A 26,967-nucleotide genomic window follows, 5' to 3' on the forward strand; every position below is an offset into this window, starting at 1 on the left:
GCCTAACCTACTATGGTAGGAAGTACAAAAACAGGCAAGATGTCTTTGTTCAATTGACGGAACCTATCCTGAGTATTGTGTCTAAGGGAAGTTTACTGAACGCTGGACAAGGGATTACAGTAAGAAAATACTGCTAGGCCCATGGGGTTGGCCCTGACTATGTTACTTCTCATCCTGCCTCCTAACAAGCAGGCTCAGTCCCCTCAATGTCACCTTCTCCTTCTCCCCCTCTGAATTCTCCGTAAAACGCAAGCATGCACACAGAGCACATCTCCTCTTCTTAAGTCTCATCCAACACTAAGAGAACAGCTTACCTGGAGGTCCCCACCACTCTAAGCAGTACCTTCTCACTCCTTCAGAGCTAGGCTTCTTAGAGGAGTCATGTGCATAATCTGTCCAGACGTCCAATCTTTAATTCAGCCCACAGTGATCTTGCCACACACCAGCCAGCCATGCCACTGAGACTGCTCTTCAAAGATTCTAAATTACGTTTAAGTTCTCAAATGCAATAGCCACTTTTTATCACACTCTTTGCCTTTTTTTTTTCCTGATTTAGCAGCACCATTTATAGATTTGACTATATTTTTCCTCTACCACTAATTTGCCTTCCCCATATCGTCCTTTTTCTTTCTCTACCTCTGTTTCTCCCTTCTTGATGTCCTCTTTGTCTGCCCCTTACATGTGTCACTGTCATCTAGGGTGGAGGGGACAGGATGGGATGGGGGGTGATCTCCATCCTGTTCACAAACCCCAGCTTTGTAGCAGCCAACCAGCATCGCCTTTGAAGTATACTTGAGAGAAATATATTTACAGATGTTTTATTCTCTCCTTTAATAAAAAAATGCACCAGTTTAAATATAAAAATGAAGGAGAGTTTTAAGATATTCACCAGTAAGCAGAAATGGAGAGTTCTTAACAAGAGCCTTGCCCTATAAGAAGTACTAAAGGGAATCTTGCAAGCTCAAAGGAAAAGACAGGAGAGATTGGCTTGGAGGAGAATATAGAAATGAAGATTATCAGTAAAGGTGATGAAAAGAGTAAAAAGAGAGACAAAGATAAGATATGACATATAAAAACCAAAGGATACAATGGTTGAAGTGCATACTGCCATTATAGTAACAACACTGAATGTTAATGGCTTAAACTCCCCAACTAAAAGTCACAGATTGGCAGAATCGATAGAAAGTATGATCCAACTCTCTGCTGTATCTGAGACTCACCTTAGACACCAGTTTATTCCTTCTAATTATAGTTCAAAGGCTAGAGATTGAAAGTCAAGATGGTAGTAAGGCAATGCTTAATCCTTGAGATAACATTCTTGTGCTGACAGTGTTTTGTCACATGGCGATGTCCTAGAATCTACCTGTGGCATTCTCCTACAGATAGTGGTCAATTTTTTCCTGGTTCTAAGGGACCCAGCAATATGGATTCATTCTGGTGACACCTAAATAACATCTTAGAAATCCTATTTACAAATGTTCCACACACCAACTGCTAAGATACCTTCAAAGAGTCCTGTATACAAATAGATTAACACTCATAGGTAAAAGGATAAAGAATAAAAAAAGTCTGTGGTGGGGATATGCAATTCAATCTACCAAAAAAATGCCTTACCAAAAATCTTCAAGTTACATTTTAAGACTGAAAAGAAATTATTCCAGACAGGGACTCAAATCCAGAAGGAGAAATGAAGAGCACCAGAAGGAATAATTACGTGGGTTAATATAGAAGGCTGTGTAGATATGTCTTTTCTCATTTGTTGTCTTGATTTCTTTAAAAGACATGAGATTGTATAAAGTAATACTTAGACTATTTTATGGCAGATTTATAACATACACAGATATAATATATAATGACAAAGATATAAAGAAATGGGGGAAGGCTTGGAGCTACATTGGAGCAGTTACTATGTTTTGTTGAGATAAAATTCTCAGTGATATGACATAAATTGTGATAAACTGAGGTATATATTCTAATCTTTCCATTACAAACCCTTAAGCATAAGTAAAGAAAAAGTTAAAAGGAACAAATTAATTTAAATGGTACAGTGCCCAGACCTAAAGGACAGATGTTTCCACACTACGGGAATGGAAGGATCGGCCGCAAACTATCATCCCTGTGTCTCTTGGAAAGCAAGGCAGGGCCTCCAGGGAGATCGGGGCTTGCTAAGAAACCCCCTTTGCTCACTAGCAATGAATAAGGTAAGAAGGTTCCCACTGGGCTCCCGCAGAGGCCAGAGCCACCGTCTTCCACTGTGCTGCACGGTGCTCCATATTTCCAGGGTTTGGGGGGGGGTGCAGCAGAAGGAGCTGGAACCCTGAGGGCAAGCAGGGGTTCCCAGCATTGCTTAGTGGAAGGCTAATTTTCTGAGCCTTGAACCAAAAGAGTAGCCCCCGGACCCAATAGGGTCCGCAAAAGCCCTCCAAAAAGGTGGGAGGTTAAAAGGAGGCATTTTAGGGGGGTGGGGGACATATTCCCCCACCCCTCCTGTTCCAATTCAATACTATTCAGGGTAGGATGAGAATCTCAGGCTGTGGCCGGTGAGAGGAGGGGTCAGGGATAGAAGCTGGGACCTCTGGCTGATGACTCATGCCCACGGCATCCCGGGATAGCGAATGTAACCTCTGCTGGGGTTCGGCCTGCAGGGAGTGTAGAGGGGACCAGACGTCATGGTCTCTGAGAACTGATGTGCAGAGATGGGCTTCCCCACCACCCCATTCTCTGGGCAGCTTAACACCCAGAAGGCATTTCGGGATGGAAGCCGAGAACTCTGGCCCTGAGGGAAACAGGGCATGATGCTCTTATAGGGCTGCAAAGGGGCTCCCTCTTCCCCTCCTCTGATAGGCTACATATCGCGGTAGGCCGGGGATCTATGCGGAGAAGCCCACCTCACCAGGGCTGGAACGGAGGCTTCCTGCTCTGTGTGGCGGGGTCTGTCTCTGACCTGGTCAGGATTCTGGGTGAAGGAACAGCTGGTGCTAAGAAAATGACAGCACGTCATGGCTGCAGAGATGCAGGTCCAGAGCTGTGACAGCTGGCTGTAGGTTCCCCTTCAAGTATTTCCAGTTGAGGCAGGGGGCCAGGAAGACCTGGCATTGCAAATATCTCAGGAGAACAGAACCTTGAAACAAGGCCAGTGGTCCAGTAGCCTGGCCACAGAGTCGGGAAGCCAGGAGGATGGGGAAGCAGGGAGAGTGGGGAGGATGTTTGGCATTTCAACTCTGAGCTGTGCCTTGGGGCAGATGCGGGATGGTCAGGGACTCTTTGGGAAGTAGGATAGGTGGCAGCCGCCTCACCCCATCGGCGGGAAACATGCTGTGCCCCCCTGCTGCTCCCCGAGAAAGAGAGGGGCCTCGTTCCTGCACACCGCGGGGGAAGGGGGAGGCACCTGCTCTAATGCATTGCTGCTAAAGGGCTTTCTCTAGCACACTGGAGGCTTCAGGAAGCAGGCGCCAGGGACGCACCGCCTGGCCCTGAGGGAAGGCTGTAGGCGGGAGAAAACTCACTTGCCGCTGTGTGTCTTGACTTTGGAGGCACTGATGGTGGCCTTGGTCTTCTGGATCCTGGAGATCTCCTTGAAGGGTGCCTTGCATTCGGACTGGCTCTGCTCCAGAGGCTTGTCCACTGCCTCCACGTGCTGGCTCAGGCTCTTTTCCACCGCCTTGGCCTTATCCGGGCCCTCCTCCCCGGCCAGTAGGTCCCTCCACGAGCTGTCCCTGGAGATGGGACGCGAGCGCACCCCCGCCCAGTGCTGCCAACATTCACCCAGCAGCTCTACGTACTTCTCAGGCCTGGCGTGAGCGCTTGCACACAGTCGGCGTGCAGCGTGAGGTTGCCTGCGTGCAGGCTGGCAGGGTATTTGGCCAAAACGCACTGAGCGCCGTGCTGCTTACTGCAGCTCTCGCGCACTGCATGGCCCGGGGAGGTGGCCAGGGAGGAGGCCCTGTCCTGGGTGCCCAAGTCGTCCCTCCTGCCCGGCTGAGGGTCTTTGGCCTCCGGGACGTGGGTGAGGGGCTCAAGCAGGGCCTCCACCAGGTGGTCCTCGAGGCCCGGCAGGAAGGTATTGTCCTGCTTCATCTGTTGCAGCTCAAGCAGCTCGACCTCCAGCAGCTGCATGTGCAGGTGACAGCCCTCCACCTTGCCCACCCTTCAAGACCTCCAAGAACTCTTGCAGCACTGCAGTGTAGTCCCGCTCGCCCTGCTTCTTGTGCTACGGCTCCCAGCCCAGCTGGGAGCGCAGTGCACCCACCAAGGTCTTCAGCCACTCGGTCTCCTGCTCCAGGGGTCGAGGGCCCAGCTCCAGGGGGGAGCTGTGGCGGCGAAAGGCATCCTCGCACCAGGGACTGGTGCACAGCTCCTTGAGGCGGGGGAAGGTGTGGGTGGTGCGCCTGCATTCCCGCTGCTCGCAGGTGCACTCGCAGCTGATCCAGGCCCCGCGGCTGCTCCACCCGGACCTGCAGCTGCCCCACCTGCGCCTGCAGCTGCCCCACCTGCGCCTGCAGGCGCTCAGTAGTGTCCATCAGCCCATGGATCTTCTGCTGGGCAGCCTTACTCTCCGGCACCAGCTTCCAGTTGGTCAGTTCCAGGTCTCTGGCCTTCAGGTCCAGCTGCTCGTACACTTACTCTGGCGTGCTGCAGCGTGTCCAGCAGTTTGGTCGGGTACTCAATCTCCTGCACTTGTTCCTCATTGGCGGAGTACATCTGCTGCAGAGATTCCTCCAGCTCCTTGTTGCTCTCCAGCAGCGACTTCCCCAGCTCTGCAGCCAGGTGCAAGTCCTGCTGGTCGTACCAGGGCTTCTCTTCCTCCGCTGAGAATTCCTCCATGCCTACAGCTGTCCTCACGACTCCGCGCGCGGCGGGCAAGCGCTGCGGTGGCGCGGTTCAGGACCCGGGGCGCGGGCACCGGACAGGGTGGCAGGGGCGGGCCAGGCCGTCCTCGGGGCGGTCTCAGGTGGCAGTGCCCCCGCCCACGCCCCACCCCCCCAGCCAGCGGCCGAGGGCGGGACCTGGGGCCTGGAGAGCAATGGCGTTGCGGTCTGACGTGGGTCAGGTGGAGCCTCCAGCGCCGGGTGGGGGCGACAGAAAGGATGGAGGAGTGGGAACGGTGGGCTGGATGGCGGCAGATCGGGCGGGGGTCCACCGGCAGGCCCGGGGTGCCGGGAGCACGGGTACCTCCCCCCACCCCCTCCCCCAGCCTCTTGCCTCTCTTTAGCTTTTTTGGGGGGGGTGGGAGGGGTGAGTGCATGCATGGTCCGGGAATCAAACCCGGTCTCCCAAATGGAAGGCGAGCATTCTACCACTGAATCACCGGGCACACGCTCCTTGACTTTTGAAGGACAATTTTGCCAGGCAGAATTCTTGGCTAGCAGTTTTCTCTTTAAGTGTCCTAAACATGTCAGCACAGCCCCATGTCCAAAGACCATGCTGGGCATGGAGTCAGACCTGAGTTTTGTGAGATCTGAACTGGAGAAACAAGGACGAAGATACTGCCACGGAGAATCAACATCTGGAGGCTTTCAGCCCCCATCTGGTGATAAAACCTTGAGCATAAGCATCCAACCTCCTGCAGTTACTTACCTTGCAGCATTCTTTAGTATAAGATTCCCTTGCTCCAATGTTCCTGCTCCTGCAGTTACAATCTTGCAGAACTAAGGCAGCGATTTCCCCAATGGAAGGCTGCCAAACTCCTAAGGACCCACCAGTGAGAAACCCACCTAACTCCACCCCTACTCTAATCCAAGCAGGGGGGAGTTGAATTTTTCCGTCAACTCTCCCTGATGTTCCACTTCTATCAAACCTTCCTTCCCCCACTGCCCATGCCACGTCTCTGCCTCTGTTCTCCTCTCCAACCTCTGTCCAGTCTGGGACTTTCATGTTTTATTAAGACTTATGGACAAGAGAGGGTCCCCAGTGGTAGCCATCTGGAGAATGGAAATCGCACTGCATGAATGTGGGGGTCCAAGGGGGAAGCATATAAGGGTTTAGGACAAGGACATTCCATAGGACTCAGGGGGTTGGAATTTTTTATCAATGTATCAGGGGAGAGGAGTTTTAATGTTTTACAAAGTAAGTGGTTTGCAATACCATCTGTACATTCTTTTCCTCCCTGAGGAGATCTGTTCACCTTTGACTTCTCTCCAGGTCACATAAGCAGCTACGTGCAATAATTTACTATCCCAGGCCCAGGGACTCCATAAGTGTGTGTGATTGTGGTTGAAATGGAAACTTTAGAGTCAAGGATGAAACATGGGACTATATAACATAGTGGTGTGGGCATTAGTACAAATATAAAAATGTTCTTCCATGAAACAGAACAATTGTATGATACTATTACAAGGTGTTAATAATAGGGTGCTCTTGGGTAAAAATACAGCTAAACCATGGACTGTAGTGAACATTAACATGTTAATATTCTTCCATCACTTGCAAAAAGAAAATATGCTATGTGAAAGAAGCCAGGCACAAATACTACATATTGTTTGACTCCATATATATATAATGTAAATATAAATAAATGTATAGTGATGTGAGAAAAATGTGTTTGCTCTGACAGAAATAGATTAATATTTACACAAGGCTAGAAAAAGATAAAGGGATTGAGAGGTGAATGCTAAGGGGTAATGGGGGATATTTCATTTTGGAGTAATGAAAACTTTATAAATTTTATTGTGTTGATGCAACTCTGTGAAAATACGGAAAGCCACTGATTGTACACTTTGGATGGATTGTATGATATGTGAATATGTCTCAATAAAACAGCTTTTAAAAGAAGTTTGAATAGACAAAGATAATGGGTGCAATTTAAGAAAATTGAAGAATAGTAGTAAAATTGACAGAGATAGGAAATGTGCAGAGTATCTTTTCAAAGCTCTATCCCATTAGGCATAATATGAACACATCCAAGTTAATTGCCTGGATAACAGTTGGAATTCTTCCCACAATATGCATGCATTCATTCAACATTATTTACTGACTATGTCTTATCTCTAAGCATTCTTAAACACAAAACAGGAAGGATGGGTAGATTCCCAGGATATTAATGAGTAGAGGGCCTATTTTTAAATTCCCCTAAGGTCTTTTCCTATGGTAAGTCTCTCTGTGTTATGCAATGTGATTGGGGTTAACATAAACTTTGGCATATTTGAGAATATGCCTTTCACACACACAAAAAAAACCTGGGCCCTCTTGGAGGAAGATGCAGTCCCTTAGGTCTAAATAACAGCAAAACTCTAGATGGGTGCCTTCTTGTAAGGTACTTCTTCTTTTCCATTTTCAAACCTAGGAAGATAATATTCCTGCGATGTCTTACTCACTTTCCAGTTGTTTAACCTTTCTATTAGCAGGAAAGAATTGGTTTTTGTTTAATGAGATGTTAGAAATATCATGTGTCAAATTTCTCACAGTATGTGTTCAGTTCACGCTAAGATGATAAGAAATCTAGGTCTTAAGTTAGGGATCTTTTCAGGCATAGGTCATTTGTACTTACATATTTAAGTTATCAGGATAGTATAAACCTAAGAACACAGAAGTTCTAACACATGTTTTGATGACTGTCATTTCCCAATCACCAAAAAGTATGGGAAGTAAAGGACCTCAAAATATGTGCTGTCAGTATTATGGTCGATTTAAACACCACCTCATCTCAGGTCCCTACGAGATATACCAAATAGCAATCATAGAAAGCTATTCATTTGAAATCTTTTCTTTTAAATGATAAATATTAACAGGAATAACATCATTTTATATGTCACCAAAACTTCATATTCAGCAAAACACATAACCAAACAGCCAAACAGAACATTTCTATAACATTTGAGAATTCAGTACCTTCCCCGACATCATTTCTAAGTAGCAGCACTCAGGCAGGCAGCAGCCAGTCACATACAGCCCCTCTCATTCCTGTTCCAGAAACATACAACCCACATGAAGTTCCTTTGGACAGTCATTAAAGACCAACTCAAAGGTTGGAGAAACCATCATGCAAGTCTGAGGGGGGAGTGACAGGGTCAGGAGCTCCAGGTGAGCCTTTGGGAAATGGCAGAAGAGATGTGGCGCTGGTGGCTGGAGGGCAAGTGGACTAAGAGCCAGGATGGCATAGCTCAGAGTCTGGAGGGGAGGGCCCAGGAGGGCATTATCTGAACTCTACACTTCTTTGCATATTCATGAGTACAGTGAGGCCCACCACCCCTTAAACCTCTAGGAGGTAATGAATTATTCATGAAGAAGAGGCTCACTGGGCCCAGAAAGACCTCCTTGTATATTTGAGCTGTAGAGGTGGGTGTGGGCATACAAAACTGGTTGAAACCCCTCAGTTCCTTTTTTTTAATGTTTTTTCTTATTGTGATATATAACATATATACAACAAAGCAATAAATTTCCAAGTACATTTTAACAAGTAGTTATGGAACAGATTTTAAAATTTGGCGTGGGTTTCAGTTCCACAATTTTTCACTTTTTCCTCTAGCTGCTCCAAGAACTGGAGACAACAGAAATATAAATATAGTGATTCAGCAGTCATACTCATTTGTTACATCCTACCTTCTCTGTTATACTCCTCCTCTTTAAATAACACATGCCTAAGAGCAATAAATTTCAAAGTACATCACAACAATTAGTTGTAGAACAGATTTCAGAATTTGGTATGAGTTACAATTCCAGAATTTTAGGTTTTTACTTCTAGCTGCTCTAAGGTACTGGAAGCTAAAGGAAATATCAGTATAACAATTCAGCACTCATACTCATTTGTTAAACCCGACCTTCTCTGTATAACTCCACCATCACCTTTGGTCTTTCTCCCACTCTTTAGGGGCATTTGGGCTGTGCCCATTCTAACTTCTTCATGTTGGAAGGAGCTGTTAGTAATATGGGATAGGGGGATGGAACTAGTTGATGTTCTAGAAGGACTGGCCCCTCTGCATTTTAGGACTTATTTGGTCCAGGGACAATCTGGAGATTGTAGATTTTGGAGAGTTACCCTAGTGCATGGTACTCTTTAGGATTTGTAGGAATGGTATTGGTTGGGGGTTGGCAAGTTACGGTAGGTAGCAATGTCCAAGCATGCATAAGACTGACCTCCAGAGTAGCATCTTGACTCTATTTGAACTCTCTCAGCCACTGATACTTTGTTACACTTCTTCCTGCCTTTTGGAGACCTCTCAGTTTCTAAGCACTGAGATAAGGGCCCCAGGAAAGGGTCATGTTTTAGTTTGTATAACTGCTGGAGTGCCATATACCAGAAATGGAATGGCTTTTTAAAAAGGAATTTATTAAGCTGCAAGTTTAGAGTTCTAAAGCCATGAAAATGTCCAAACTAAGGCATCGAGGGAAAGATACCTTAACTCCAAAGAAAGAGCCAATGAAGTTAGGGGTTTCTCTCTCAGCTGGGAGGGCACATGGCAACATATGCTAGCTTTTTCCCCTCATTTCTTAAGACTTCTCAGGGGGGTTTTTCCTTCTGCTTCAAAAGTCTCTGGCTTTGTGGTCTCTGTTGGTTCTTTCCCAAACAATTCCCTCTTAAAGGGCTCTAGTAAGCAACCCCACCTTGAATGGGTGGAGACACATCTCCATGGAAACCATGTAAGCAAAAGTTACCACCCACAACCGGGTGGGTCATAGCTCCACAGAAACAATCAAGAAGCTCCCACCCAGTAATACTGAATGAGCTTTAAAGGCTTCTCTGGGGTACACAGTTTCAAACTGGCACAGGTAACAACCCCAGAAGAGATACTTTTCCAATGTATACACATATTAATAGTTTAGGGTTAAATTAATAATGCAAGGTGGTGCTAAAAGTATTTGCAGTTACTGTTACTGGGATATTAGCCTATGAATTAACCATAGCCCAAGGATGTGTGAAAATATCGCCACTAGGGACGAAAAATATCTGAGGGACTTAGCTGTAGTAAATAGCATTGAGGAAAGCAGGAAAGAACCCACCGGTCTGAGCAAATTATCTATGCCTCATTTGCCCAGTCCCTGCTTGTAAAGCCCTGTTTTAAAAACAAAAATTGATGTGAATGACAGTTAAAAGGGGACAGATAGACAGTCAAACTGCTGCCTGACTGCCAAATGGGACTTGACTATACACAGCTGGTGCAACTGACAAGAGAAATAATTGCATCTGCAGAGGTCTATGTATACTTCATTTAAAATTTGTTGGGAATGGCTTACTACTGTTTGCCTTTCAAACCTTGGGATTCAAATGCTAAAGTCAACCATAGAGCTTCTTACTACTTTTATTTTTAACATTTACTCAATATGAGAATATTTAATTATTTATTTACATTTAAATTTTAGGTACCGGGCTTTTTTTTTTTTTTTTTCACATGGGCAGGCACCGGGAATCGAACCTGGGTCCTCTGGCATGGCAGGCAAGCATTCTTGCCTACTGAGCCACCATGGCCCGCCCATATTGGGCTTTTCTTGATTTAGCAGTACTGTTAGTAAGATTTCCATGGGCTTGTGACGGACAGATGGATATTTTAAAATAATAAAATATATTTTATTATTTGAAACCATGTTTGTTTTCCAAAATAAAAATCATACAGGAAAAAAAACAGTCAAAATGAGAAGTGATTGTGTAATGGTAAGGGGGTTTCCTTTACGGTCATGGAACCAAATGTTGGTGATGGTAGCACACTCAAGTGAATATACAAAATGCCACTGTTAGGTAAATTCATGTTCCATGTTTTTACCATAATTTCTTTAAAATTGAAAAACAAGACTTCCGGAGAAGATGGCAGTTTAGTAAGGTGCGTGGGTCTTAGTTCCTCCTCCAGAACAACTATTAAAGAACTAGAAACAGTACAGAACAGCTCCTGGAGCCACGACAGAGACCAGACACACAGCATACCCCATTCTGGAACAGCAGGATCAGCTAAGAGACTCCGCTGCGGTGAGGTCCCCGAGAGGCACGCTCTTCCCCGGGCCACGGCAGTTGGCAGCCGGAGCCCCTCCCTCCCTCCTTCCCGGGCCGGCTGGGAGCTTTGAACCGGGTTCCCCAAGCTGCGGCGGCTGGCGCCCCTCCCCCACGCGTGGCTTCCCGGGCCAGCTGGGAGCCTCGGAGCGGCAATTCCCCAAGCCGCGGTGGCCAGCGACCGGAGCCCCTTCCGCACATGTGGCTTCCCGGGCCGGCTGGGAACCTTGATTTGGCGGTTCCCCAAGCCGTGGCGGCCCTCCCACATGCGGCTTCCCGGGCCGGCTGGGAGCTTTGGAGCTGCGGTTCCCCAAGCCGCGGCGGCCTGCGACCGCAGCCCCTTCCACACACGCGGCTTCCCAGGCCGGCTGGGAGCCTTGGAACAGCGGTCCCCCAAGCCGCGGCGGCTGGCGACCCTCCCCCACAGGTGACTTCCTGGAGGGAAAGGAAAGAGTCTCTAACAGTAGTAGAGACTGAGCCCAACCTAACACCAATAGTGGCATTAATGAACAACTTCTGACTACTAAAAATAGGCCCTGAGCTCAGGCGAAACTGATCAAGGCAGAAGTCGCCGATTGGGCTAACTGAAAAAGAGGAAAGGGGGTGAAACAGAGCCTTCTGTGGCTGTTTCTACAGAGGCTTCATTGCCTCTGGGCTCAGCGCTGGGATTACACAGGTTGCAACTGCTCCGAACGCAGAAACAGGCTGCTTTCAGGGCTCTCTACCACCTGAACCTTCCCCGAGGGAGCGGTGAAACACAACTCAGGTGGAATCCCTCTCTCAAGGAATTCAGATCCCAGGACTTCACAATTTGAAGCCATTAAAACCAACCTACAACCTTTCCTCTGTCTCCACCACATACCCAGCAGCGAGAGTCTTCCAAAGTTAAAGGAGCCACAACATCTTTTGCTGGTGGGACCCGCAGACAGATAAGCACCACATACTGGGCAGGATAAGAAAAACAGAGCCCAGAGACTTCACAGGAAAGTCTTTCAACTTGCTGGGTCCCACACTCAGGGAAATCTGATTAAATGCCCAGACGCCAGCAAAAAATAATGGATCACACCAGGAAAGTTGAGGATATGGCCCAGTCAAAGGAACAAACCAATAGCTCAAATGAGATACAGGAACTGAGACAATTAATTCTGAATATACGAACAGAAATGGAAAACCTCTTCAAAAACCAAATCAATAAATTGAGGGAGGACATGAAGAAGGCATGGGATCAACAAAAAGAAGAAATGGAAAGTCTGAAAAAACAAATCACAGAACTTATGGGATTGAAAGACACAGTAGAAGAGATGAAAAAAACAATGGAAACCTACAATGGTAGATTTAAAGAGACAGAGGATAGAATTAGTGAACTGGAGGATGGAACATCTGAAATCCAAAAAGAAACAGAAATTATAGGGAAAAGAATGGAAAAATTTGAGCAGGGGCTCAGGGAATTGAATGATAATATGAAGCGCACAAATATACGTGTTGTGGGTGTCCCAGAAGGAGAAGAGAAGGGAAAAGGAGGAGAAAAACTAATGGAAGAAATTATCACTGAAAATTTCCCAACTCTTATGAAAGACCTAAAATTACAGATCCAAGAAGTGCAGCGCACCCCAAAGAGAATAGACCCAAATAGGCGTTTTCCAAAACACTTACTAGTTAGAATTTCAGAAGTCAAAGAGAAAGAGAGGATCTTGAAAGCAGCAAGAGAAAAACAATCCATCACATACAAGGGAAACCCAATAAGACTATGTGTAGATTTCTCAGCAGAAACCATGGAAGCTAGAAGACAATGGGATGATATATTTAAATTACTAAAAGAGAAAAACTGCCAACCAAGACTTCTATATCCAGCAAAATTGTCCTTCGAAAATGAGGGAGAAATTAAAACATTTTCAGACAAAAAGTCACTGAGAGAATTTGTGATCAAGAGACCAGCTCTGCAAGAAATACTAAAGGGAACACTAGAGTCAGATACAAAAAGACAGAAGAAAGAGGTATGGAGAAGAGTGTAGAAAGAAGGAAAATCAGATATGATATATATATAATACAAAAGGCAAAATGGTAGAGGAAAGTATTACCCAAACAGTAATAACACTAAATGTTAATGGACTGAATTCCCCAATCAAAAGACATAGACTGGCAGAATGGATTAAAAAACAGAATCCTTCTATATGCTGTCTACAGGAAACACATCTTGGACCCAAAGATAAACATAGGTTGAAAGTGAAAGGTTGGGAAAAGATATTTCATGCAAATAACAACCAGAAAAGAGCAGGAGTAGCTATACTAATATCCAACGAAGTAGACTTTAAATGTAAAACAGTTAAAAGAGACAAAGAAGGATATTATCTACTAATAAAAGGAACAATTAAACAAGAAGACATAACAATCATAAATATTTATGCACCGAATCAGAATGCCCCAAAATACGTGAGGAATACACTGCAATCACTGAAAAGGGAAATAGACACATCTACTATAATAGTTGGAGACTTCAATTCGCCACTCTCATCAATGGACAGAACATTTAGACAGAGGATCAATAAAGAAACAGAGAATTTGAATATTACAATAAATGAGCTACACTTAACAGACATTTATAGGACATTACACCCCACAACAGCAGGATACACCTTTTTCTCAAGTGCTCATGGATCATTCTCAAAGATAGACCATATGCTGGGTCACAAAGCAAGTCTCAACAAATTTGAAAAGATTTAAATCATACACAACACTTTCTCGGATCACAAAGGAATGAAGTTGGAAATCAATAATAGGCAGAGTGCCAGAAAATTCACAAATACGTGGAAGCTCAACAACACACTCTTAAACAACGAGTGGGTCAAGGAAGAAATTACAAGGGAAATTAGTAAATATCTCGAGGCGAATAAAAATGAAAACACAACATATCAAAACCTATGGGACGCAGCAAAGGCAGTGCTAAGAGGGAAATTTATTGCCCTAAATGCCTACATCAGAAAAGAAGAAAAGGCAAAAATTCAGGAATTAACTGTCCACTTGGAAAAACTGGAGAAAGAACAGCAAACTAACCCCAAAGCAAGCAAAAGGAAAGAAATAACAAAGATTAGAGCAGAAATAAATGAAATTGAGAACATGAAAACAATAGAGAAAATCAATAAGACCAGGAGTTGGTTCTATGAGAAAATCAATAAGATTGATGGGCCCTTAGCAAGATTGACAAAAAGAAGAAGAGAGAGGACGCAAATAGATAAGATCAGAAATGGAAGAGGAGACATAACCACTGACCTCACAGAAATAAAGGAGGTAATAACAGGATACTATGAACAACTTCACGCTAATAAATACAACAATGTAGATGAAATGGACAAGTTCCTAGAAAGGCATGAACAACCAACTTTGACTCAAGAAGAAATAGATGACCTCAACAAACCAACACAAGTAAAGAAATTGAATCAGTCATTCAAAAGCTTCCCAAAAAGAAAAGTCCAGGACCAGATGGCTTCATTGCGGTTTGGCCCAACCGCTAAGCTATCGGGGACCCTCTACTCCTCAGCTTCTCACTGCTTGCTAGACAACGCTGCCGCACACAGAAAAGGGGCTCGAGCCGGGGGTCTGGGTCCAAGGGGCGCGTGCAGGAGACCTCATTGCGGGTCTAAAGGACTGGAGGCTGAGCCAATTAAGGCATAAAGCGAGGTAGCTTTATTGTTGGTAGACGCTTATGCCAGGGCCGCCAGTAGCTAAAGACCACGAGGCTTGACGAGCCCTGGATTATATACAGTTTGAGGAGAGGTGGAGTTAGGGCGTGGGCTCCAGGGGAGGGTAGCCAATCACACAGGGAGGACGGATGAGTGACTGTGACCATAGAGATGCTGTTCCTGAGTGTACCCGTAGCAGAGGATGTTGGGTAGGTGGAGGACTAAGGAGAAGGCCAATAGGGTTAGAGAGACAAGGCTGCATCATCACTAGTCGCCGGTGAGGCTTGTAATTCAGAGGTCTAGAAGAACCGGACGTGCCAAAATGGCGAGGGAGGGAGAGAAAGAGACTAAGCCACCAGGCCAAGAATAGAATTATGCCACAATTCCTCTCTTTTTCTTTTTTTAAAGAACACACTTGTGTGACAAGTGGCGGGCATGAACCTTTGCTGGGAGGGGCAGTGATAAGATTCCCCTTGTGTGCAAGGCTCAGGGTTTCAGGGGAAGGGTATGTGCTGAGCCGACCCTTATGCAAATCTCATGTGCCCCAGAAGAGCCAGAGGAGGTCTGTTAGAGTGACCCTCTTCCGGGATTCTTGCGTCGCACCCAGCGGTGCCCATCTGGTGGACCCAGATGCACATACTCTGGCAACATGCAGCCCCCGTGGGGAGGTGTGAGGAATGTGGGCAGGTGATGACTGTTATAGCCTAGGGGAAGCAGGAGAGACCGGTCCTCATCTGTCCCCAGCTCGAGGGTGATCAGTCCTCAGGCGAGGCTAGGCCTGCGAGTCAAACCTGGGCTTGTCTGCGTTCCTCCATAGAACAGTCCGGGCGAGAAGGCTGAGCATAACAGCAGCCAAAACTGGGCCTCAGCTCGAGACCGGCGACAGAGAATGAGCAGCCTAGAAATGAGAAATGTTGAGGAGTAGTGCTATAAGTTGCGAGGGCGAGCAACGCTAGCTAACTATACCTGCGCTTGCTGCCGGTTGTCTGCATAAGAGAAAGGGTTTAGAGTTGCTAAAGCAAGAAGTTTTTAGGTATGCGGTGAAGATTTAGTCTCGCAAGGCGAGATGGGGCATAGCCGGGATAGGAGTAACACAGATTTTAGTGAAGGGGTACCGTCCATTGCAAACAGAGGAGGCAAGTTCAAAAGGAGCTTTTACATCTAGAGCAAATAAGTCTCTTTGCTGTTGTAAATATGCGTCAGATGGTTGATATTTTCTTGCGTCTCCAAAGCTTGAGAGGTCGTCTGGGTCACGTTAAGGAGAGTTTCCGCAGTGACAGAGGCTTGAGTGAAGGTCACGGCGGCAACAGTACCAGCTGCTGGCGGCGATGGGCTATGTGTCGCGCTGGGAGAGTTGTTATTGGATTCCTAGAAACAAGACTTAAAAGGAGAACTTATTTTCCTCAAAATCATCGGCTGACTGGTAGATAACTCTCAGCAAAACCTGTACTAGGATGCAAAACTGTGAGTTGTTGAAAATACTAGTACTGACACAGGGTGTTAGACCCGTGCTACATGCCCATTTAAGTCCTGGCGAAGGAATTAGGTAGGTGTGTCCTGAGGAATTGAACTCATTGGATGCATTTCTACTACAAAGTCCCTGGAAGCCTGCCGGTATTGCTCGTGCAGACACTTTTCCCAGGTTTGTTTGGATCAACAGAGGGAATGTCAAAGTCATTCGCCCCTGCAATTAAGTGACATAAATCAACTTTGAGGGAGGGCCACCACTGTCCCATGGGATGCTTACTATCAGTTTTGGTAGCCACGATATCACCATTGGAATTCAGGATTTGCCAAGTTTGTTTTACAGGTTGGTGAGGGTTGGGAGGTTCGGCACCTGCTAAAATCCTTTTAAGATGAAGTCCCAACAGAATACAGCCCAGCAGCTGGGGTCCGGCTACCCTGACTGCCTGCATCACTTTGTCCCACACAGCTATTTTAATTATTCTTTTAATTAAAGGAGAAAAACTAACAGGTTAATATTCCAATCTTTTGGGGCAATTGTTGCTAATATCACTGCCCACACTAGGGCCAGAGGACAAATGAATAAGAACCAATAGTTCATGAGACGTTAGTGATGGGGTAAACCTGTAAGCAGGAGTTCTTCTGGCTCCCAGTCTTTGGCTTTATTTGTAGAGGCCGTTGCTGGCCGGACGGAGCGTGAAGGGATCCAGAGGGGTTGCAGCTCACTTTCTGGAAAGACACAAGCAAAACCGCGCCCCTGCGCTAGGAGCGGGGCAGGACCTGACCAAGTATTTGTGACTGGGTCACGCCAGTAGACTAAGGGGACCACTGAAGGTCAGTTGGCTGGGCCCCAATGCCTGTGCAGGGGTGACAGACCATCTTAAAACTATGAGGACTTGAGTAATAATGTCTTTGGGTGATGCCTGAGGCATGTTACTTCTTTGCTTTTCAATTTGAATTTTGATCCTTTTGTTTAGTGCCTCAACCATGGCCTGCCCCTGAGGGTTATAGGGGATGCCAAAATGGTGAGTGATGTTGTACATATCCAGAAAACTTTTGAAGGCAGCGCTGCGATACGCAGGACCATTGTCTGTTTTTAGGTCCCAAGGGACTCCCATAAAGAGAATTCCTTGCCTGAGGGCTTGAACACAATGCTTGGCAGTCTCTCCTGGGAGAGGGACCGCGTGACACATGCCAGAATAGGTATGTATAATTACATGTAAATATTTGTGCCGCCCGAAAGACGGAACATGAGTGACATCCATCTGCCATCTAGCGTTGGGCTTGAGACCTTGGGGATTTACCCCGTGTGGCTGTAGAGGTCCCAAGGGCACGAATGGAGCGCAAGTGGCGCAGCTTCTGACTAAATGCTTAGCTGTTTCGATAGGCAACCCACATAGATGCCGGATTGCCCCTGCAGACAGGTGGAACCTGCTGTGTAACTGTTTGGCAGCATTGACGGGGTCCTGCACGGTTGTAAGGACCTGGGCTGAGACAGCCCTGTCAACGAGCCGATTGCCTTCGGCAATGGGGCCTGGGAGGCCCGAGTGGCTACGTACATGTGCAATGAACCACGGAGGCCCTCTTTCTTCAAGGGTGTTTTTTAGTAAAAATAAGAATTTGTCTATAGGCTTACTTAGATCGGGGTAAAACATGGTTAAGGCGAGGACTTTACAAACTTGGTAGGTGTACAAACTATCAGTGAAAATATTTACCGGCTCGTCAGGGAATTGTTGTAAGGCTAGGGTGACAGCTACCAACTCCCCTACCTGTACTGAGTGATGGTTTGATTGCACAACGCAAACAGGCTCTTTACGGTGAGGGACGAAGGCTACAAACGCGAGTTTGGTTTTAGAGGCATCTGTAAAAATAGTAGTGGCTCGCGGCACAGGAGCCGACGCTGGGAAAGGGTGAAAAGGACCCGAGCTTGGCCGTAGTGGGATGTGTCTGACTGCCTGACAGAGCTTGTGAGGAGGGTATTTGTTGGAGACCTCCCCGTGGAAGCCAAGCATTAGCGCCTGCATGTCGGTATTAAATTGTAGCAGCCAGGTAAACTGCTTGTCCTCAATAGGCCAGATTAGTACATCTGGAGGCCTCCCTACCAGCTGAACTGCTGCTTTGATTAGGTCTTGGGCTAAGGTTATCCACAGCTTTACCTGTGGGCAGATTTTACGGAGTTTACTTTTGGCTGGATGAATCCACATTAGGGGATCATCTTGCCAAAGAACACCCGATGGTGAATGGTAAGTGTCTAGGATCATGGCTATTAGTGACTGATTAGGTTGATATCTACCCAGGTTACTGGAGGCAAAACATTCATTGAAAAGGTGTAAGGCTAGTTTCGCCTGCCATGTGAGCTTAATATGTTGATTAATGGCCTCGACTGTCTTGTTGTTAGTTTTTAACAATGAGAACAGTGGTTCCAACTGTTGGGTTGTTATGGGGAGGGCCGACCTGACCCAATTTATTTGCCCGCAAAGCTGTTGTAACTCATGCAATCGTAGGCGTTCCGGAATTTCAAATGAAAATTTAGTAGGTGCAACCTTTTGACCAATGGTATAGCCCAAGAATGTGTAGGGAGGAGTGGTTTGGACTTTATCGGGCTGGACAGTTAGCCCCAAACTTTGGAGATTAGCGATTAGCAACGACAAGACAGTCTGCAATTGTTCCTGAGTATCCGCTCCTACAAGCACATCGTCCATATAATGGAGAATAGCGGAGAGGCTGCACAGCAACATTCACATATGCCTGACAAATGGCTGGGCTATTTCGCATGCCTTGTGGTAGAACCTTCCATTGATAACGCTGTGCTGCCCCCATGTGGTTAGTAACTGGCACTGTGAAAGCAAACTTTTCTTTGTCCCTGTCATGCAACGGAATAGAAAAGAAACAGTCTTTTATATCTATGGTGGCTATCTGCAGATGTTTAGCAAGAGCTGCAGGGTGAGGCATGCCAGGCTGAGGGGACCCCATAGGTCAGATATGCTTGTTAATTTCCCTGAGGTCATGAAGAAGTCTAAATTTGGTACCTCCCTTTTTACTGATGATAAAAACTGGAGAATTGTAAGGACTACGTGATGGCTCTATGTGTCCTGCGACTAATTGCTCTTGCACTAGCTGCTCTAGTATTGTTAACTTGTGGGACGGAAGCGGCCACTGCTCCACCCAGATAGGCTCCTCTGTGTCCCATTGAAGAGGAGTGGGTGCTGGAGGTGTAACGCGAGCAGTGGCGCAAACTATTGGGGGGGCTGCGAGGTAGTATCGGTCCCTACGTCTGCGGGAATGGCTCGCCCCCAGAGGGCCTGGCCGATGGTGGTTGAGAAACATTCTTGAGGGGGCTGCATGGTAATATATGCCCCTGAGGCTGCTAGAATGTCTCGCCCCCATAAGATCTGGTCAATGGTGTTTAGAAACAACGGCCTGAAGACACCTCGGTGGCCTTCTTCATCCTCCCATGTAAGGGGAATGGCGGCTCTCGCCGAGGGAGCAGAGCCCGTGGCACCAATTACTGCGGGCCCTGAGGTAGTTGGGCACAGATTCTTCCATTTTGCAGGAAGGCATGAAATTTCTGCTCCCGAGTCCACCGTACCTAGAAGCCAATCGGCTCCGATTTTTAGTTTACGGGTGGGTTTGTTCGGGGTTATAGGAATGGTCCACATTATGGTTTGGGGGTGTTCCTGCTGTCACCCCGGGTCTCTTGGGGACGGGGCTGAGACCTGCCCCTTTGGAAGTTTAAAGGTGGGTTAGGTGCGTGGCAATTGCGTGCCCAGTGATAGCCATTGTTACACTTTGGGCAAGGGGGTTTGGGCTTTCTCTCTTGCCAGCGTTTTCCTTCTGGTGGCTTGGCCCCCGTGTCTCTCGGGTCAGGTTGCTTAGGACACTCCCGAGCAAAATGTCCAGACTCACCGCACCGATAACATTCATTAGTAGCTCTAAGTGCGAGTGCTAGGGAGTCAGCAAGATCTCTTGCGGAAGGGTTAATGTTGGAACAAGCAAGTACCCAATCAGAGATGGACTTCTCTCTAATGCCTGCCAGCGCTTGTCTGAAGATGGGATGGGCTCCTTCAAATATAAGTTCCTTAGCCAGTGCATCCTGCCCCTGATGATCATATATTTTGTTTTTGCAAGCCTCTTGTACCCTAGAGACAAAGGAGGCGAAATCCTCATCTGTTTTCTGAATTAACTTGGTAATTTGTTCTGGTCTGGAGGCTGAACAATTACGGAAGGCCCGCATGGCTACTTCTCGTAACTGAACCCAAAACCCATACGGGGCAGCGGTATAGACCGCTGGGTCGAAGTACCGACTGCTCCCGAGGAAAGACTCAAGAGGGATGCCGAGGCCCGGGGGCCCTCCTGGGTAATCTGTCGAGCAGCCCTCTCGGCCTCTGAGTTGAAGTGCGCCTTCCAATCAACATACTGGCCTGGGGTGAGAATAGCTCTGGCTAGAGTTGTCCAATCGTGAGGTGTATTAAGCTGCGTGGACATTTCCTCTAGCAGGTGGGTCACATATGGACTCGCAAACCCGTCTTCCTTGACCGCTTTGCGCAGTTGCTTGATTGCCTCTGCACTGTGAGGATACCAAGCAAGTGGGCGCTGCTGCGTTGGCTGGAGATTCATAGGGAAGCATCCAACCATGGGCAGTGGGAGGGGCCGCTGGGGCTCAGTAGGCCATGCCGCTGCAGCGGACTGAACAGGTGGGCTACCAGGCCAGACTGGGCCGGCGGCCGTGGCCCCGGGGTCACAAAATGATGGACAGGTCTCACAAAAAAGGCGGAGGAGGGGCATAAGATGGCGGACCAGGCTCCTCCCCTGTGAGAGGAGGGGTCGAGGGAGTGTCGTTCCGCTTTTTTAACTCCGGAGGAGGCGGAAGTGGGTTGGGAGGGAGTGAGTTACGAGATGGCTCCTGGCCACTCCCTTTCGGGAGGGTGGGGTAGAGGTTCTTCCTGTGGCTTTGCTCTTTACTCGAGGAAGAAGCCGGAAGGCCGCCATTTGTATCCCTCGGGGGATCTACCTCTAGCCGATTATTAAGCTGATCGAGCAGCAACTCGGCGACCGAGTCTGACTCAGAATCGGAGCCGTCAGCCTCCGCAGCCCTCGCTCGGGCCGGGCGGCCGTCTGTCGGTGGCGAGGAGCCCTGAAGGCAGGAGCGAATGGCAAGGAGAGTGGGGAGCAACCCCGGAGGGAAACGCTTACCCTCGTGCTCCATTTTGTCCATTACTCTCGCAATTAGCTGATCATAAGTGTCTATACTCCACAGGTGGCAAGTCACTAGCCACGGGTTAAAAGGAAGCAGGAGATCCCAATAAACCTGCAGCTGCTTAACAGAGACTTTGCATTTATGAGTGTCTAAAAGTGCCGCTAGGGCACCGACCTGTGGTGCCTGCTTGCGGTTTGGCCCAACCGCTAAGCTATCGGGGACCCTCTACTCCTCAGCTTCTCACTGCTTGCTAGATGACACTGCCGCATGCAGAAAAGGGGCTCGAGCCGGGGGTCTGGGTCCAAGGGGTGCGCGCAGGAGACCTCGCTGCGGGTCTAAAGGACTGGAGGCCGAGTCAATTAAGGCATGAAGCGAGGTACCCATGTTCATCAAAATTTAGGGAGACAACTAGCCACTCCGGTTAGGGCCTAGGACTTCCTTGGGAGTTTATTTGGGTGGCTAGTGCCGAGGGTGCTTACCTTGGACGAGGTCCTAGGGTGCCGTGGGAGTTCGCCGGGTGAGGAGAGAGGTGTCCCTGTTCGGGCGCCACTTGCGGTTTGGCCCAACCACTAAGCTATCGGGGACCCTCTACTCCTCAGCTTCTCACTGCTTGCTAGACGACGCTGCCGCACACAGAAAAGGGGCTCGAGCCGGGGGTCTGGGTCCAAGGGGCGCGCGCAGGAGACCTCGCTGCGGGTCTAAAGGACTGGAGGCTGAGCCAATTAAGGCATAAAGCGAGGTAGCTTTATTGTTGGTAGACGCTTATGCCAGGGCCGCGAGTAGCTAAAGACCACGAGGCTTGACGAGCCCTGGATTATATACAGTTTGAGGAGAGGTGGAGTTAGGGCGTGGGCTCCAGGGGAGGGTAACCAATCACACAGGGAGGACGGATGAGTGACTGTGACCATAGAGATGCTGTTCCTGAGTGTACCCGTAGCAGAGGATGTTGGGTAGGTGGAGGACTAAGGAGAAGGCCAATAGGGTTAGAGAGACAAGGCTGCATCATCACTAGTCGCCGGTAAGGCTTGTAATTCAGAGGTCTAGAAGAACCGGACGTGCCAAAATGGCGAGGGAGGGAGAGAAAGAGACTAAGCCACCAGGCCAAGAATAGAATTATGCCACACTTCATATGTGAATTCTACCAAACATTCCAGAAAGAATTAGTACCAACTCTGCTCAAACTCTTCAAAAAAATCAAAGTGGTGGGAAAGCTACCTAATTCATTCTATGAAGCCAACATCACTCTCATACCAAAACCAGGCAAAGATATTACAAAAAAAGAAAACTACAGACCAATCTCTCTAATGAATATAGATGCAAAATCCTCAAGAAAATTCTAGCAAATCTAATCCAGCAACACATTAAAAGAATTATACTTCATGACCAAGTAGGATTCATCCCAGGTATGCAAGGATGGTTCAACATAAGAAAATCAATTAATGTAATACACCATATCAACAAATCAAAGCAGAAAAATCACATGATCATCTCAATTGATGCAGAGAAGGCATTTGACAAGATCCAACATTCTTTCCTGTTGAAAACACTTCAAAGGATAGGAATACAAGGGAACTTCCTTAAAATGATAGAGGGAATATATGAAAAACCCACAGCTAATATCATCCTCAATGGGGAAAAATTGAAAACTTTCCCCCTAAGATCAGGAACAAGACAAGGATGTCCATTATCACCACTGTTATTCAACATCGTGTTGGAGGTTCTAGCCAGAACAATTAGACAAGAAAAAGAAATACAAGGCTTCAAAACTGGAAAAGAAGAAGTAAAACTATCACTGTTTGCAGATGATATGATACTATACGTCGAAAACCCAGAAAAATCCACAACAAAACTACTAGAGCTAATAAATGAGTACAGCAAAGTAGCAGTTTACAAGATCAACATTCAAAAATCTGTAGCGTTTCTATACACTAGCAATGAACAAGCTGAGGGGGAAATCAAGAAACAAATTCCATTTACAATTGCAACTAAAAGAATAAAGTACTTAGGAAAAAATTTAACTAAAGAGACAAAAGACCTATACAAAGAAAACTACAGTACTTAGGAATAAATTTAACTAAAGAGACAAAAGACCTATACAAAGAAAACGACAAAAAACTGTTAAAAGAAATCACAGAAGACCTAAATAGATGGAAGGGCATACCGTGTTCATGGATTGGAAGACTAAATATAGTTAAGATGTCAATCCTACCTAAATTGATTTACAGATTCAATGCAATACCAATCAAAATCCCAACAACTTATTTTTCAGAAATAGAAAAACCAATAAGCAAATTTATCTGGAAGGGCAGGGTGCCCCGAATTGCTAAAAGTATCTTGAGGAAAAAAAAAGAAGCTGGAGGTCTCAAGCTGCCGGAGTTTAAGGCATATTATGAAGCCACAGTGGTCAAAACAGCATGGTATTGGCATAAAGATAGATATATCGACCAATGGAATCGAATAGAGTGCTCAGATATAGACCCTTTCATCTATGAACATTTGATCTTCGATAAGGCAGTCAAGCCAATTCACCTGGGACAGAACAGTCTCTTCAATAAATGGTGCCTAGAGAACTGGATATCCATATGCAAAAGAATGAAAGAGGACCCGTATCTCACATCCTATACAAAAGTTAACTCAAAATGGATCAAAGATCTAAACATTAGGTCTAAGACCATAAAACAGTTAGAGGAAAATGTAGGGAGATATCTTATGAAACTTACAATTGGAGGCGGTTTTATGGACCTTAAACCTAAAGCAAGAGCACTGAAGAAAGAAATAAATAAATGGGAGCTCCTCAAAATTAAACACTTTTGTGCATCAAAGAACTTCATCAAGAAAGTAGAAAGACAGCCTACACAATGGGAGACAATATTTGGAAATGACATATCAGATAAAGGTCTAGTATCCAGAATTTATAAAGAGATTGTTCAACTCAACAACAAAAAGACAGCCAACCCAATTACAAGATGGGAAAAAGACTTGAACAGACACCTCTCAGAAGAGGAAATACAAATGGCCAAAAGGCACATGAAGAGATGCTCAATGTCCCTGGCCATTAGAGAAATGCAAATCAAAACCACAATGAGATATCATCTCACACCCACCAGAATGGCCATTATCAACAAAACAAAAAATGACAAGTGCTGGAGAGGATGCGGAGAAAGAGGCACATTTATCCACTGTTGGTGGGAATGTCAAATGGTGCAACCACTGTGGAAGGCAGTTTGGCGGTTCCTCAAAAAACTGAATATAGATTTGCCATACGACCCAGCAATACCATTGCTAGGTATCTACTCAAAGGACTTAAGGGCAAAGACACCAATGGACATTTGCACACCAATGTTCATAGCAGCATTATTTACAATTGCAAGGAGATGGAAATAGCCAAAATGTCCATCAACAGACGAGTGGCTAAACAAACTGTGGTATATACATACGATGGAATATTATGCAGCTTTAAGACAGAATAAACTTATGAAGCATGTAATAACATGGATGGACCTAGAGAACATTATGCTGAGTGAGACTAGCCAAAAACTAAAGGACAAATACTGTATGGTCCCACTGATGTGAACTGACATTAGAGAATAAACTTGGAATATGTCATTGGTAACAGAGACCATCAGGAGATAGAAATAGGGTAAGATAATGGGTAATTGGAGCTGAAGGGATACAGACTGTGTAACAGGACTAGATACAAAAACTCAAAAATGGACAGCACAATACTACCTAATTGCAATGTAATTATGTTAAAACACTGAATGAAGCTGCATCTGAGCTATAGTTTTTTTGTCTGTTTGTTTTTGTTTTTGTTTGTTTGTTCTGTTTTTTTATATATATTTTTTGTATTTTGTATTTTTATTTTTTTCTCTATATTGTCATTTTATTTCTTTTTCTGTTGTCTTGCTATTTCTTTTTCTAAATCGATGCAAATGTACTAAGAAATGATGATCATACATCTATGTGATGATATTAAGAATTACTGATTGCATATGTAGAATGGAATGATTTCTAAATATTGTGTTAGTTAATTTTTTTTAATTAATAAAAAGAAAAATTGAAAAACAAGTCTGGAATAAAGATAAGGACTGGAAACATCCCAGTGCTACACCCTGCTATCTGTGCAGGTTTTCACAATTAATGTTTAAGTCACTTCATTGTATTTTGTACTACAAGCTGTTTTCCACTGTACATCCTCACTCTGCTAGCACACACATACAGTAGTAACATGGTCATTAGACTTCATTTTCATAGTCCTAACTAGAAGAAGATAATGGAAAACATGAAAGAACCACACAAGTGGTACTTCTGAGTTAAGAATTATGGTAAGGTGACTTGAGGGAGTGGAGTCTCATTTGGCATATTTTGATTTTAAAACCTAATCCTAAATGATCATGGTGAAGAATACACAACTATGTGATGATATTGTGAGCCATTGGTTGTATAATATGGTTGGACTCTATGTGTATGGATATTTTCTAATAAAAATGTTTTTTATAAAAACTTAATCCTAGGTTTGTTTGAAAAATCAGAGTGAAAGAATCAACATGGAGCAGAGTTATTCCAAGTGCTTTTCTTGGCTCTAGGACTAACCTCACAGTAGCACTTAAGTCAAGATCTCTTTTCCTCTTCTTGGTATATAGATGGTGAGAGAGAGGCAAGGGGAGTTTCAGACACAACTTAAGATACACAGATGAGATCCAGTGACAAGTGGGGATTAAAACTCAGATGGCCAAGCTCCAAATCAACTTGAATACACCTCATAGGGTACGGCCATAGGTGGCCAGCTCATATTAGTTAGTCATGGTTTTAGTTCATGGAGAGGAAGGAGCTGGGTGAGACTTGGGTGGGTCATGTGTAGTGAGAAACACTTGCAGAAAGAAAACTATAAATGTTTGTTATTTCTCAATTCATTTACTTCTTGTCTGCCACATTCAGATTCCTTGATCTGACAGAACTTTATGAATATAGAATGTTCGGTCTCTTAGAATAACACATGATTTGCTATTCTCATTAATTTTTAATTCCCTGAGCCCTGTGTTCACTTAATAATAAGTGAATATGGTGTTCACCATAATATAAGATAATGTGTATTTTATCACAATGAAACCCACAAGATTTCATATCATTCATGAAATGAGAGTAGACCTTGAAGTGTAGTGACTCTTCGTGCCATTCTCAGATTTCTTTCTCAAGTTTTTTCTTCAGCCAGCTCATTTAAGGCATGGTGGGCAATAGGCATTATGGGGCATTTTCAAGGAAGTAGTCTCCCAGTAAAATTTCTCTCATAAGGATCTCTGTGATCTCTCTGATCACCTATTTTTCTGTTAATAAATTGCACTAAATATAACTAAAAAAATTAATATCTGCTGCCAAAACCAAAGCCAAAATCAAAGAATACAAAAATTAACAAACCAGAGAAACCACATGGTATTGAAGGCTGATAAACAACAAACAAGAATAGATATTTGCCAGAATAATGGAAAATAAAAAAAAAAGAAAGGTCTGTTGAAGTTCCATCACTGTCACCATGGCAACCATGCAAGGGTGTCAAGGGGACTGTGAATTGGAAGGGCAGGGACGGAGGCAGTGGAGGAGGACCTCAATCACCCTCATAGTTAGGCAGCCAACTGCTGGGATTCTGGACTCCTGCTTCCCTCTGAGCCCTGCTCTGAGAAACTGAGCATGGTTCTACTCTGCTTGAGCTGGCAGTT

General features: G+C 45.7%; 1 protein-coding gene across 3 annotated transcripts in view; it reads right to left on the minus strand.

Moving 5' to 3' along the window:
* LOC143665410 (uncharacterized) overlaps window positions 1–26,967 on the minus strand; it is a 105,871-nt gene that overhangs the window by 58,117 nt on the left and 20,787 nt on the right. The gene's annotated exons all lie outside the window — the stretch shown is intronic.

The sequence above is a fragment of the Tamandua tetradactyla genome, chromosome 21 (genome assembly GCF_023851605.1).
Source record: "Tamandua tetradactyla isolate mTamTet1 chromosome 21, mTamTet1.pri, whole genome shotgun sequence".
Taxonomy (NCBI): Eukaryota; Metazoa; Chordata; class Mammalia; order Pilosa; family Myrmecophagidae; genus Tamandua; species Tamandua tetradactyla.